Source organism: Mobula hypostoma, chromosome 26, assembly GCF_963921235.1.
Source record: "Mobula hypostoma chromosome 26, sMobHyp1.1, whole genome shotgun sequence".
Lineage (NCBI taxonomy): Eukaryota > Metazoa > Chordata > Chondrichthyes > Myliobatiformes > Myliobatidae > Mobula > Mobula hypostoma.
Window position 1 is genome coordinate 33055744 of NC_086122.1, and position 13681 is coordinate 33069424.

At 43.8% G+C, this 13681-nt stretch overlaps 1 protein-coding gene across 2 annotated transcripts in view; it reads left to right on the forward strand.

Moving 5' to 3' along the window:
* LOC134338237 (synaptotagmin-like protein 1) overlaps nucleotides 1–13681 on the forward strand; it is a 72681-nt gene that overhangs the window by 6927 nt on the left and 52073 nt on the right. The window contains exon 2 of one of the 2 annotated variants that reach the window (XM_063033939.1): nucleotides 6399–6536. The exons of the other annotated variant lie outside the window; for it this stretch is intronic. The gene's annotated coding sequence lies outside the window, so the exon portion shown is untranslated. The remainder of the gene's footprint in view (nucleotides 1–6398; nucleotides 6537–13681) is intronic. 2 annotated transcript variants of the gene reach the window in all.

Here is a 13681-nt window from a genome sequence, read left to right on the forward strand (position 1 = left end):
GTTCCTCTGTGGCCGTTCCCCTCAGAAACAGGTATACCGCTTTGGATTCTGCTCGGGGGATGACTTATCAGGGCACGGCAGCAGCAGCAGGCCAGTTGCACCTGGGCCAGCTCTGAGGCTCAGCAGGGAAGGGCAAAGTCAGGTAAACTGATAGTGATAGGAGGCTCGATAGTTAGGGGGACAGACGGGAGATTCTGTGGCTGCAAAAGAGAAACCAGGATGGTGTATTGCATACATGAGGAAATCTGCAGATGCTGGAAATTCAAGCAACACACACAAAATGCTGGTGGAATGCAGCAGGCCAGACAGCATCCATCGGAAGAAGCACAGTCGACGTTTCGGGCCGAGACCCTTCGTCAGGACGTCAGGTGTATTGCATGCATTCCAGGTGGTAGGGTCCAGAATGTCTCAGAGCAGCTGCAGAATATTCGCAAGAGGGAGAGTGAGGAGCCAGAGGTCGTGGTGCACGTTGGCACCAGTGACGTAGGTAGAAAGGAGGAAGAGGTCCTGTGCATTGAGTATAGGGAGTTAGGGAAGATCCTGAAAAGCAGGACCTCCAAGGTACTAATCTCTTGATTACGCCCAGTGCCTTGTGCTAGTCAGGGCAGGAATACAATGACAGTATAGATGAATGAGTGGCTGGGGGACAAAGTTTCAGATTTCTGGATCATTGGGATCTCTTCTGGGGAAGGTATGAGCTACACAAAAAGTATAGGTTACACCTGAACCTGAGGGGCGCCAATATCTAGCAAGTTGGTTTGCTTCAGCTGTTCAGGAAGGTTTAAACTAATTTAGCAGAGGGATGGGATCTGGAGTAATAGAGCTGAGGATGGGGCAGTTGGTATACAAGTAGATGCAGTTTGTAGTGAGACTGTGAGGAAGGACAGGCAATCAATAGGGCAAAATTGCAGTGAATGGGATGAGTTGTTGTAACACAGGGGCAAATTCAAAAAGAGTGATGAATAAAGGACTGAAGGTGCTATATCTAAATGCACATCCAAGGATGTTCATCTCCCAACTATATATCGAAAGGACAGGTGGGTAAGCAGTGGGGTTGGTAAAAGTGGAATTAAACCCTTAGAAAGAGGTGACATAGGATTGGAAAGTGTAGAGTCCTTATGAGTAAAGTTAAGAAACTGCAAGGGTGATTACACCCTGATGGGAGTTATACACAGGCCTCCGAACAGTAGCCAGGATGTGGGATATAAATTTCAATGAGAAATAGAAAAGGCATGTAATAAGGACAATGTTATGACTGTCATGGGGGATTTCAATTATGAGGGTAGACTGGGAAAATCAGGTTGGGCTGGATTCCAAGAGATGGAATTTGTAGAGTGCCTATGAGATGGCTTTTTACAGCAGCTTGTAGTTGAGCCTTCTAGGGAAAAAGCAATTCTGGATTGGGTATTATGTAATGAACCAGATTTGATTAGGGAGCTTAAGGTAAAGGAACCCTTAGGAGGCAATGATCATAATATGATAGAATTCACCCTGCTGTTTCGCGGGAGAAGATAAAGTCAGATATATCAGAAGTACAGTGGAGTAAAGGGAGTTACAGAGGCATGAGGGAGGAGCTGACCAAAGCTGATTGAAAAGGGGCACCAACAGGGATGATGACAGAAACGCAATCGCTGGAGTTTCTAGGGGAAATTCAGAAGGCACAGAATAGGTACTTCCCAAAGATGAAGTATTCTAAAGAGTGTTAAGGAGCAGAAGTGAGTGTAGCTGCTATTAATAAGAAGGTTTGGGAAACTGAAAGGTCTGAGATAGATAAGGCACCTGGACCAGATGGACTACACCTCAGGGTTCTGAAAGAGGAAGCTGAAGAGATTTTGGATGTATTAATAATGATCTTTCAAGAATGATCAGATTCTGGAATGTTCCGGTGGACTGGAAAATTGCAAATATCTCTCCACTCTTTAAGAAAGGAGGGAGGCAGAAGAAATATAAGTATAGGCCAGTTATTCTGACTTCAGTAGTTGGACACACGTTGGAGTCCATCATTAAGGATGAGGTTTCAGGCTACTTGGAGGCACATGGGCCAAAGTCAACATGGTTTCCTCAAGAGGAACTCTTGCCTGAAAAATCTACTGGAATTCTTTGGGGAAATAATAGGCAGGATGAACAAAGAAGACTAAGTGGATATTGTTTACTTGGATTTTCAGAAAGCCTTTGACAAAATGTTGCAACTGAGGCTGCTTAACAAGATAAGAGCCCCTGGTATTACATGAAAGATACAAACATAGATAGAAGATAGGCTGGCTGGCAGGAGGCAAAGATTAGGAACAAAGGGGACCTTCTCTGTTTGGCTGCCGATGACCAGTGGTGTTCCACAGGGGTCAGTGTTGGGACTGCTTCTTTTCATGTTATATGTCAATAATTTGGGTTACAGAATTGATGGCTTTGTGGCCAAGTTTGTGGATGATACAAACAGGGGTAGTGGCAGATAGTGTTGAGGAAGCAGGGAGTTTACAGAAGGACTTGGACAGATTGGGAGAGTGGGCAAAGAAGTGGCAGAAGGAATAGAGTGTAGGGAAGTATATTGTTGCGCACTTTAGTAGAAGGAATAAAAGCGTAGATTATTTTCTAAATGTGGACAAAATTCAAAAAATCAGAGCTGCAAAGGGACTTGGGAGCCCTTGTGCAGGATTCCCTAAAGGTTAACTTGCCGGTTGAGTCAGTGGTGAGGAAGGTAAATGCAATGTTAGCAATCATTTAGAGAAGAATAGAACATAAGAGCAAGGATGTAATGCTGAGACTTTAAGACAATGGTCAGACCCTACAAGGAGTACTGTGAGCAGTCCTGTGCCGCTTATCCATTTTGGCATTGGCGAAGATCCAGAGAAAATTCAGGAAAATGAATCTGGAAGTGGAAGTGTCAATGTATGGGCTTATGTCTCAGGGCCTGTACTTGCTGGCGTTTAATGAATGAGGAGGCATCTCAGTGAAACCTATTGAATATTGAAAGGCCTAAATAGAATAGGTGTAGATGGGATGTTTCCTATAATGGGTGAGTCTAGGATCAGAGGGCACAGCCTCAGAATAGAAGGACATCCCTTTAGAACAGAGATGAAGAAAAATTTCTTTAGCTGGAGGGTGGTGAATCTATGGAATTCACTGCCAAAGATGTTTGTTGAGGCCAAGTCATTGAGTATAGGAGGGATAGGAGCAGACAATTTGGGAAAACATTTAATTGGGGTAGGGGGAAATATGATGCTATTAGGCAGGAACTTGGGAGCATAAATTGAGAGTAGATGTTCGCAGGGAAATGCACGGCAGAAATGTAGCAAATGTTCAGGGATTATGCATAGGTGTGTTCCATTGAGGCAGGGAAAGGATAGTAGATTAAAAGAACCATGGTGTACAAAGGATGTGGAAAATCTAGTTAAGAAGAAAAGAAAACTTACAAAATGTTCAAAAAACTAGGTACTGATGGAGTTCTAGAAAACTACAAAGTTGCCAGGTAAGAGTTTAAGAATGAAATTAGGAGAGCTTGAAGGGGCCTTGAGAAGGCCTTAGCGAGCAGGATTAAGGAAAACACCAAGGCATTCTACAAGTATATGAAGAGCAAGAAGATGAGCTGAGTGAGAATAGAACCAACCAGGAGTGAAAGTGGAAACATGCATGGAGCTGGAGGAGGAGGCGGAGGTACTTAATGAATACTTTGCTTCAGTATTCACCGGGGAAAAGGACCTTGGCAATTGTGGGGATGACTTACAGCGAAGTGAAACACTTGAGCACTCAGGCATCAAAAAAGAGGATGGGCTGGAGCTTTTGAAAGGCATTAAGTTAGATAAATCGCAGGGACCAGACGAAATATACTCCAGGCTACTGTGGGAAGCAAGGGAGGAGATTGCTGAGCCTCTGGTGATGATCCAGAAGATTGGAGGATTGCAAATGTTCCCTTGTTCAAGAAAGGGAGTAGAGATAACCCGGGAAATTTCAGACCAGTGAGTCTTACTTCAGTGGTGGGCAAGTTGTTGGAGAAGGTCCTGAGGAGGCAGGATTTATGAGCATTTGGAGAGACATAATCTAATTAGGATGGTCAGCAAGCTTTTACGGACAGTTTTTATGTTCCCTGCCAGCTTTCTCTCATAATCTTTTTTCCCTTTCCTAATTAAGCCCTTTGTCCTCCTCTGCTGGACTCTGAATTTCTCCCAGTCCTCAGGTGTGCTGCTTTTTCTGGCTAATTTGTATGTTTTTTCTTTGGAATTGATACTATCCCTAATTTCCCTTGTCAGCCACGGGTGCACTACCTTCCCTGGTTTATTCTTTTACCAGACTGGGATGAACAATTGTTGTAGTTCATCCATGTGATCTTTAAATGCTTGCCATTGCATATCCACCGTCAACCCTGTAAGTATCATTTGCCAGTCTATCTTAGCTAATTCACGTCTCACACCTTCAAAATTACCCTTCTTTAAGTTCAGAACCTTTGTTACTGAATTAACTATATCACTCTCCATCTTAATGAAGAATTCCACCATATTATGGTCACTCTTACCCAAGGGGCCTCGCACGACAAGGTTGCGAACTAACCCTTCCTCATTGCTCAATACCCAGTCTAGAATGGCCTGCTTTCTAGTTGGTTCCTTGACATGTTGGTTCAGAAAACTATCCTGCATACTTTCCAAGAAATCCTCTTCCTCAGCACCCTTACCAATTTGGTTCACCCAATCTGATAAGGTTCCCCATGTAGTGCTTATTCAGAAAGTAAGGAGGCATGCGATCCAAGGGGACCTTGCTTTGCAGGTTGAGAATTGGTTTGCCCTCAGAAGGCAAAGGGTGGTTATAGATGGTTCGTATTCTGCATGGAGATCAGTGACCAGTGGTGTTCCGCAGGGATCTGTTCTGGGACCCCTCCTCTTTGTGATTTTCATAAATAACCTAGATAAAGAAGTAGAAGGGCAGGTTAGTAAGTTTGCTGATGACACAAAGGTTGGGGGTGTTGTGGATAGTCTGGAGGGTTGTCAGAGATTACAGTGGGACATCGATAGGATGAAGAACTGGGCTGAGAAATGACAGACGGAGTTCAACCCAGATAAGTGTGAAGAGGTTCATTTTGGTTGGTCGACTTTGAAGACAGAATATAATATTAATGGTAAGACTACTGGCAGTGTGGAGGATCGGAGTGTTCTTGGGGTCCATGTCCATAGGACACTCAAAGTTGCTGTGCAGGTTGACAGTGTTGTTAAGAAGGCATATGGTGTATTGGCATTCATCAACCATGGGATTGAGTTCAAGAGCCGTGAGGTAATGTTACAACAATATAAGACCTTGGTCAGACCCCACTTGGAATACTGTGCTCAGTTCTGGTCACCTCACTACAGGAAGGTTGCGGATACTTAGAGAAAGTGCAGAGGAGATTTACAAGGATGTTGCCTGGATTGGGGAGCATGCCCTATGAGAATAGGTTGAGTGAACTCAGCCTTTTCTCCTTGGAGGATGAGAGGTGACCTGATAGAGGTGTATAAGATGATGATGGGCATTGATCGTGTGGATAGCCAGAGGCTTTTTCCCGGGGCTGAAATGGCTAACGCAAGGGGGCATAGTTTTAAGGTGCTTGGAAGTAGGTACCAAGGGGATGTTAGGGATAATTTTTTCACACATAGAGTGTTTGGTGAGTGGAATGCACTGCTAGCAAAGGTGGTAGCGACTCTTAGATAGGTGCATGGAGCGTAGAGAAATAGAGGGCGATGTGGTAGAATAATTTTTGGTGGTTTCTAGAGTAGGTTACATGGTTGGCACAAAGTTGTGGGCTGAAGGGCCTGTAATGTGCTGTAGATTTCTATGTTCTATGTTCTATAGGTATTTAATGTGGAGGTTGATAGGTTCTTGATCAGTTAGGGTGTCAAAGGTTACAGAGGGAAGGCAGGAGAATGGGGTTCAGAGGGATAATAAATCAACCATGATGGAATGGCTGAGCAGACTTGATGGGCCGATTGGCCTAAATGTGTTCCGATGTCTTATGGTTTTATAGAATATACTCCTCTTTCTCATCAGCACCCACCAACCTTTAATGATTGCATCCTGAAACAATATCCTTTGCAACCTACTGCATGTAAATTAGAAATTATATGATTCGGTTTCTTAAATGCAGGTAGAATGCAAACCAGTGATAAACGAATGCATTTCTGCATGTCGGTGAGAACACTTTGCCACTGCTGTTACTTCAGTATTTTCAGACATCATTGCTGAATTCCCAACATAAGACTGACATCACATCAAAAAAGATGCTTTAGGATAGCTTACTAACACATTAGCTTGTATTTGGGAAGCAATTTCACACAGCAGCATGCTTGCGTAAAAATTACCAAGCTTGCAATCTCTGAGTCATAACTGTCACAAAGATCAATATCTTCAAATTACCACTTTATCAACAAAGGAAATCACTTCAGCATCCACAGGAGCCTTTTTGCAACAGAAAATGAAAAAGAACCTCAGATCGGGGAAGGATATTCTCCTGGTATTGACGTTGACTGGATTTCGTGTGATGCTACCGGTGGAGGTTCCAAATTCCTTCTCAACTGCAACCAGTAAGTCCTTTCAGAAATGCACTCACTTTGCACCACATGCCTGTGATCACATATTGAGAACAGAAGTGGCTTTCAGTGTTGCAGTGTGAAAAGAGAAGTGAGCAGCTTGTTCTGGAAGGAAAGTGGTTTTGAGTGTTGTCACTGAGGAGTGGCAGTTTGTCACACAGATCAACTTCAGACATGGCCTCTCCTCTATCCAGACTAGACAAAGCCTTCAATTGCTTTTCATCTCTTTCCTCTACCTTTGCTCTCAGAGAATATGGACACTGTATCCTTGCTCTTCATCACACCGAGCATCACTTTCTATAAGACCGTAAGGCACAGGAACCGAATTAGGCCTTTAAACCCGTTGAATCTGCTCCGCCATTTGATCATGGCTGATTTATCTTCCCTCTCTACCCCATTCTCCTGCCTTCTCCCCGTAACCTTTGATGCCCTGTCTAATCAAGAACCCATCAACCTCTGCTTTAGATATACCCAATGTAATATATGGATCTATTTCTTTTAGAGCAATGACAACCCCCCAGCACTACGTATTGATCTGTTGTCTTTGCACGCACATTATTCTCTCTCTCTCTCTCTCTCGTTGCAATGTTAACACACCAATTAAAGCTATCTCCCGCCTGCGTGCTTTTATTTAATCGATGCGTAGTTGTGCAGACACAACAAATTGCCGATAAGTGTCAGAAAATATCTCAAGCTGCACTGACAGTTATGGGACGCAACAGCGAGAGTAAAACTGCACGAGAAAGCCGAAGGACCTGTGATTAACAGTGAAAGATGCGCCGAACTTAAAGTGAAAAATAATGTGGCTTCAGTAAGGAAAGTGGTGAACCTGATAGCCCTAATGAAGGCTGGAAGTTATATATCGAGAGAGTTGAACTGTATTCAAGTGCGAACACGGAGAAACAAAAGGAAGTCCCTGCACTTCTTAGCTTAATGGGCCCGAGAATGTAGTCTCTTATGCAACTTAGTAACCCCTGAAGGGCCGACAAGCAAGACTTTCAACAGAATTGTTACAATTTTACAAAATCACTTGAGCCCTAAACTGCTGGTAATAGCTGAGAGATTTAGATTTTACAAAAGGAACCAGTCAAAAGATGAAAGCCTTTCTGAATACATTGCAAAACTGTGCAAACTTCCCCAGTACGGTGACTTTAGAGAAGGACTTTCTGATGCATTAAGGGCAGGCTGGTATGTGGCATGCATAGTCAAAACACTCAAAAAAGGCTACTACCCGAAAGAGACTTAATCTTAGAACGGGCATTGGCCATTGCAGTATCGTTAGAGACTGCAGTAAAGGATGTGGCAGAACTACAGAAGAGGAGATTAGAATATGAAATGCAAAAAATGACCCTGAATGATGCAAAAATCCAAAGATGTTACCGATGTGGCAGATCTTCCCATGATGCAACTGACTGTTGGTTCTGAGAAAAAGTCTGCTGAAGGTGTCACAGATAAGGTCACTTGGAGACAAGGTGCACAACTGAGTGAGTGAAAAGTCTCAAACACAAAACTAAGCAAATGCAGAAAGTTACCAAATGTAAAGGAAAATCAGACAACACAGAGTCTAACAAAAGTGAACTGTCATGCCTAGAACTGCATAGCATGACTGAAGCAGATCACAGAATCATCTGCATCACAATAAATGTGCCTGGTGTAAAACTAAAAATGGTGCTGGTTACAGGGTTAGCTTTGCCCATAATTCCAGAGGCTGAGTACAACAGACTGTTTTCTAAGATACTATTAGAGAAGAACCAATGGTCTCACTTTCAAGGCCTCTTTATCTCATGTTCTTGATATTTTTTGCTTCTTTATTTATTTATTATAATTATTATTGTCTCTCTTTTTGTATTTGCACATTTTTTTTGCTTTTTGCACATTGGCTGTTTAAACATCCTGTTGGGTGTGGTCTTTCATTGATTCTATCGTGTTTCTAGTATTTACTGCCTGCAAGAAGATGAAGCTCAGGGTTGTATATGGTGGCATATATGTATTTTGATAATAAATTTATCTTGATCTTTGATATTACTAATAACCCAAGCAACCTCCCGCTCGGCAAACAAGTCCCGACAGTCCCCAGTCGCTTTTTAAACCTGGCGCGTAAAATCCACAAGGAACTGTCTCCACCTCACTCTGCGATCTCCCACTTGGCAGACTGGTCCCAACAAGCCCTAGTTGCTTCTTAAACCTCTATACTCATAGGCTAAAGGGTAATATGATCAGTTGGTGTGACAGACAGAGCAATAGCTCATGGATTTTAATCCTAACAAGCATGAGGCAATGCTCTTTGGGAGGACTAATAACGTAGGACTTTCACAGTGAAAGAAAGGGCCAAAAGGAATATTGAATTTGGTGTATAAGTCCAAAGATCCCCAGAGGTAGAAGCCCAGCTAGATAAAGTGGAAGAGAAAGCATAGAGGATGTCTGCCTCATTAGCTGGGATATTAAGAGTAAGAGTGTTAGATTTGATTCAGAGCATTGGTTAGGCCCCAGCTGGTGTAATATGTACAGTTTTGGTCACCGAAGGATGTGATTGCACAGGAGACAATGCAGGGGTTGGTCATCAAGATACTGCCATGGATCGAGCATTCCTGCTGTGGGAAGAGACTCAGTGAAATGCTGTGTTTTCATTGAAGCAAAGGAGGAGGAGTGGGGTTATGGTAGATGGGGGTATGATTCTATCAAACCAGCATCCAAAAATTGGGTGTGCTGTTCATAACATCAAACCCTATGTTTTCCCGGCATCAGAGATGATGAAATTATTTGGATCTTGAGCATTTCGATGGATACTAACATAAATTGGAGAACAAAATTCCATATGTCAATTGTCATTGGACAGTCTCAGTGGAACTATAAGTGGTAGATTGTTGTTTTCCTCATTTGATAAACAAATATACTGGTGACGTTTGACGTAAGACTGCCCAAAGTATGTACTGCAATTAACAGGGAATGTTTGTTCTAGCTTTCAACTGTTGTGATGCTCATTCAATGAGCGTTGCAATGTTGACACAGCTGCCAGCATTCCATTTGTGGAGGTATTTTTATAGAAATAGCTTTAACATCACCACATTATCAGCATCATCTCAGCTCTTTCCAAGAACCCTGTGGCAAGAGGCAAAGCATCAGTGAAGAGCCACTCTCAGCGAGTTTTCAGAGATGCCGCATCCCAGTTAGACCTCTCTGACAAGCGACGTGTTTGCTGGTTCAGATTTTTTCATGGTTATCATCAGTGAGAATGGAATGTTTTGCAGAAAGACTTTTGGCTACCGTCTCGGTCCTGGATGGTAATCACAGTGAGAGTCAGGTCACATGAGTTTCAAACGCTTTTCCACAGGATCTCCAAACATTCCTGTCCCATGCCTCTGAATTTGTAGTTTACCACTGCAGAAGAAAGGCCATCCAGGCTTTGTATCCGATTAGAGATAAAGGTGGGAAGATGTGCCTGGAGGCTGTGGAAGTGAGCGAGGTCCTCAATGAATACTTCTCTTCGGTATTCACCAATGAGAGGGAACTTGATAACGGTGAGGACAATATGAGTGAGGTTGATGTTCTGGAGCATGTTGATATTAAGGGAGAGGAGGTGTTGGAGTTGTTAAAATATATTAGGACGGATAAGTCCCCGGGGCCTGATGGAATATTCCCCAGGCTGCTCCACGAGGCGAGGGAAGAGATTGCTGAGTCTCTGGCTAGGATCTTTATGTCCTCGTTGTCCACGGGAATAGTCCCGGAGGATTGGAGGGAGGCGAATGTTGTCCCCTTGTTCAAAAAAGGTAGTAGGGATAGTCCGGGTAATTATAGACCAGCGAGCCTTACGTCTGTGGTGGGAAAGCTGTTGGAAAAGGTTCTTAGAGATAGGATCTCTGGGCATTTAGAGAATCATGGTCTGATCAGGGACAGGCAGCATGGCTTTGTGAAGGGCAGATCGTGTCTAACAAGCCAGATAGAGTTCTTTGAGGAGGTGACCAGGCATATAGATGAGGGTAGTGCAGTGGATGTGATCTATATGAATTTTACTAAGGCATTTGACAAGGTTCCACACGGTAGGCTTATTCAGAAAGTCAGAAGGCATGGGATCCAGGGAAGTTTGGCCAGGTAGATTCAGAATTGGCTTGCCCGCAGAACGCAGAGGGTCATGGTGGAGGGAGTACATTCAGATTGGAGGATTGTGACTAGTGGTGTCCCACAAGGATCTGTTCTGGGACCTCTACTTTTCGTGATTTTTATTTACGACCTGGATGTTGGGGTAGAAGGATGGGTTGGCAAGTTTGCAGACGACACAAAGGTTGGTGGTGTTGTAGATAGTGTAGAGGATTGTCAAAGATTGCAGAGAGACATTGATAGGATGCAGAAGTGGGCTGAGAAGTGGCAGATGGAGTTCAACCCGCAGAAGTGTGAGGTGGTACAATTGGAAGGACAAACTCCAAGGCAGTGTACAAAGTAAATGGCCGGATAACTGGTAGTGTGGAGGAGCAGAGGAATATGGGGGTACATGTCCATGGATCCCTGAAAGTTGCCTCACAGGTGGATAGGGTAGTTAAGAAAGCTTATGGGGCGTTAGCTTTCATAAGTCGAGGGATAGAGTTTAAGAGTTGCAATGTAATGATGCAGCTCTATAAAACTCTGGTTAGGCCACACTTGGAGTACTGTGTCCAGTTCTGGTCGCCTCACTATAGGAAGGATGTGGAAACATTGGAAAGAGTACACAGGATGCTGCCTGGTTTAGAGAGTATGCATTATGATCAGAGATTAAGGGAGCTAAGGCTTTACTCTCTGGAGAGAAGGAGGATGAGAGGAGACATGATAGAGGTGTACAAGATAATAAGAGGAATAGATAGAGTGGATAGCCAGCGCCTCTTCCCCAGGGCACCACTGTTCAATACAAGAGGACCATGGCTTTAAGGTAAGGGGTGGGAAGTTCAAGGGGGATATTAGAGGAAGGTTTTTTACTCAGAGAGTGGTTGGTGCATGGAATGCACTGCCTGAGTCAGTGGTGGAGGCTGATACACTCGTGAAGTTTAAGAGACTACTAGACAGGTATATGGAGGAATTTAAGGTGGGGGCTTATATGGGAGGCAAGGTTTGAGGGTCGGCACAACATTGTGGGCCGATGGGCCTGTACTGTGCTGTACTATTCTATGTTCTATGTATCTAAAAAAATCATCTACTCTGACTTTAGTGAGAAAAGCATGACATCTCAGGTACTAGAATTGACTAGTATTGCTGATTCCTGACGAGTGCAGACATCCATTGACTTGATTCGTGTAGTGCTATCCCTAAAATAACCTGGATCTTTTTATGAACAGAAAAAGTTTCTACCTCCTCAATCTGTAGGTTGTTATTAATCATAAAAAGAATTTCCTCACAGTGAATACCTAGCAAGCATACAGTCTCTGATGAGAATTTAAAAGTGTTTTTTCACTATGTGCTATGATGTATGATGTAGGTGATCATGGTCTCATGACCATGTTTGTTCTTGCAAATTTTTCTACAGACTCTTGCTATTGCCTTCTTCTGGGCAGTGCCTTTACAAGACAGGTGACCCTGGCCATTATCAATACTCTTCAGAGACCGCCTCCCTGACGTCAGTGGTCGCATAAACAGGACTTGTGATCTGCACCAGCCACTCATATGACCATCCACCACCTGCTCCCATGGCTTCACGTGACCCTGATTGGGGGGGCTGAGCGGGTGCTGTACCTCGCCCAAGGGTGACCTGCGGGCTTGCAGAGGGCAGGAGCATCTTACACCTTCTTCGGTAAAGACATATCTCCACCCCGCCACCCACAATTAAAAGCAACATATGATAAAGCACACTAAACAATGACTTTGCCTAACAACTGTATGTCTGTATTAATTGCCATTAGTTCGATCAACTCAGAGTCACAATATAGTTTCAAATAAGACCCAGTAACTCTTTACTTTCATAACTCTTTTAGTTACACAACTGTATTTTCACAACTTTTTCAAAACCCACTGAATATATTCAGATATTACCTGTGCTTGATAAACCTGGCCAGGTTTTGATCTTAGCGAGCTTTCCATCTTATGGTCATCTTTACTGGTTGGTCTCCGGGGTCAGTGCTCCTGATCATCTCATAAGCCACTTTCTTATACTGTACATTTCTTTCAAGCCTTGCTTAATCCTTCATTGCCATCTTCACAGCTGTAATTCAAGTCTTGATCCATATGAGCATGTGTTTCTTAAAATTCTTGCCATGCCATTCCACAATTACTCCAAGTACTTGGTGTATAAATTACCAAAGCATTTGAGTTTTTGTAAGATATCAAATCATACATTCCAAAAGATGTCATTTCCAATCATCACCGTTTTTCTCAGCGTATCTCACAGAGGGACGGTTCACAGAACCGTAAAGCTAAGTTGTCACTTGATGCTGACCAGGTGCTGATTACATGAGCTTCTTTCAATACTGGTCCTAGCCAACAGCTTGTCCTCCCAGAGGCTGGTGGGATTCTTGGCATTTCTTTGGCTGCATCAGCTTCTTCATCCTGACAGAGTATGTACGGGTGGTTGGGTGCTTTCTGCATTCTGGGAGAGAAATTGCATCTCTGCCCCTGGCTCCTCCAGTCACAGCAAACATGAGATCCAAACAAGTAGTAGGATGTTACTAGAGAAGATTGTACGTCCACTAAAGATGAGATTGTGTGGCCTGCACCAGTCCATGGGTGCCTTGCAGTGCATCATAAACACGAGGGATTGTGCAGATGCTGGAAGTGCAGAGGAACACACACAAAATACTGGAGGAGCTCAACCGGTCTATGGAGAGCAACGAACAGTTGACGTTTCAGGCCGAGACTTTTCATCAGGACTGGAGAGGAAGGGGGAAGATGCCAGAATAATTCCAGTCCTGGTGAAGGGGCTCAGCCCGAAATGTCAACTGTTTATTCATTTCCGTAGATGCTGCTTGACCTGCTGAGTTCTTCCAGCATCTTGTGTGTGTGTGTGTGTGTTGCCTTGCAGTGCGTGCCAGGTAAAAGTGGGCACTTCATCATTGTTTGTTGTATGCTGCACAGTATTGCCGGTCAAGGGCAGCAGTTGTGACAGAGAAGAGCAAGGATCGGTGCAGTCTGGGGGCCACGAGGTAGATCCTGAAGAGCACAGGAGCAAGAAAACTCGTAGGAAG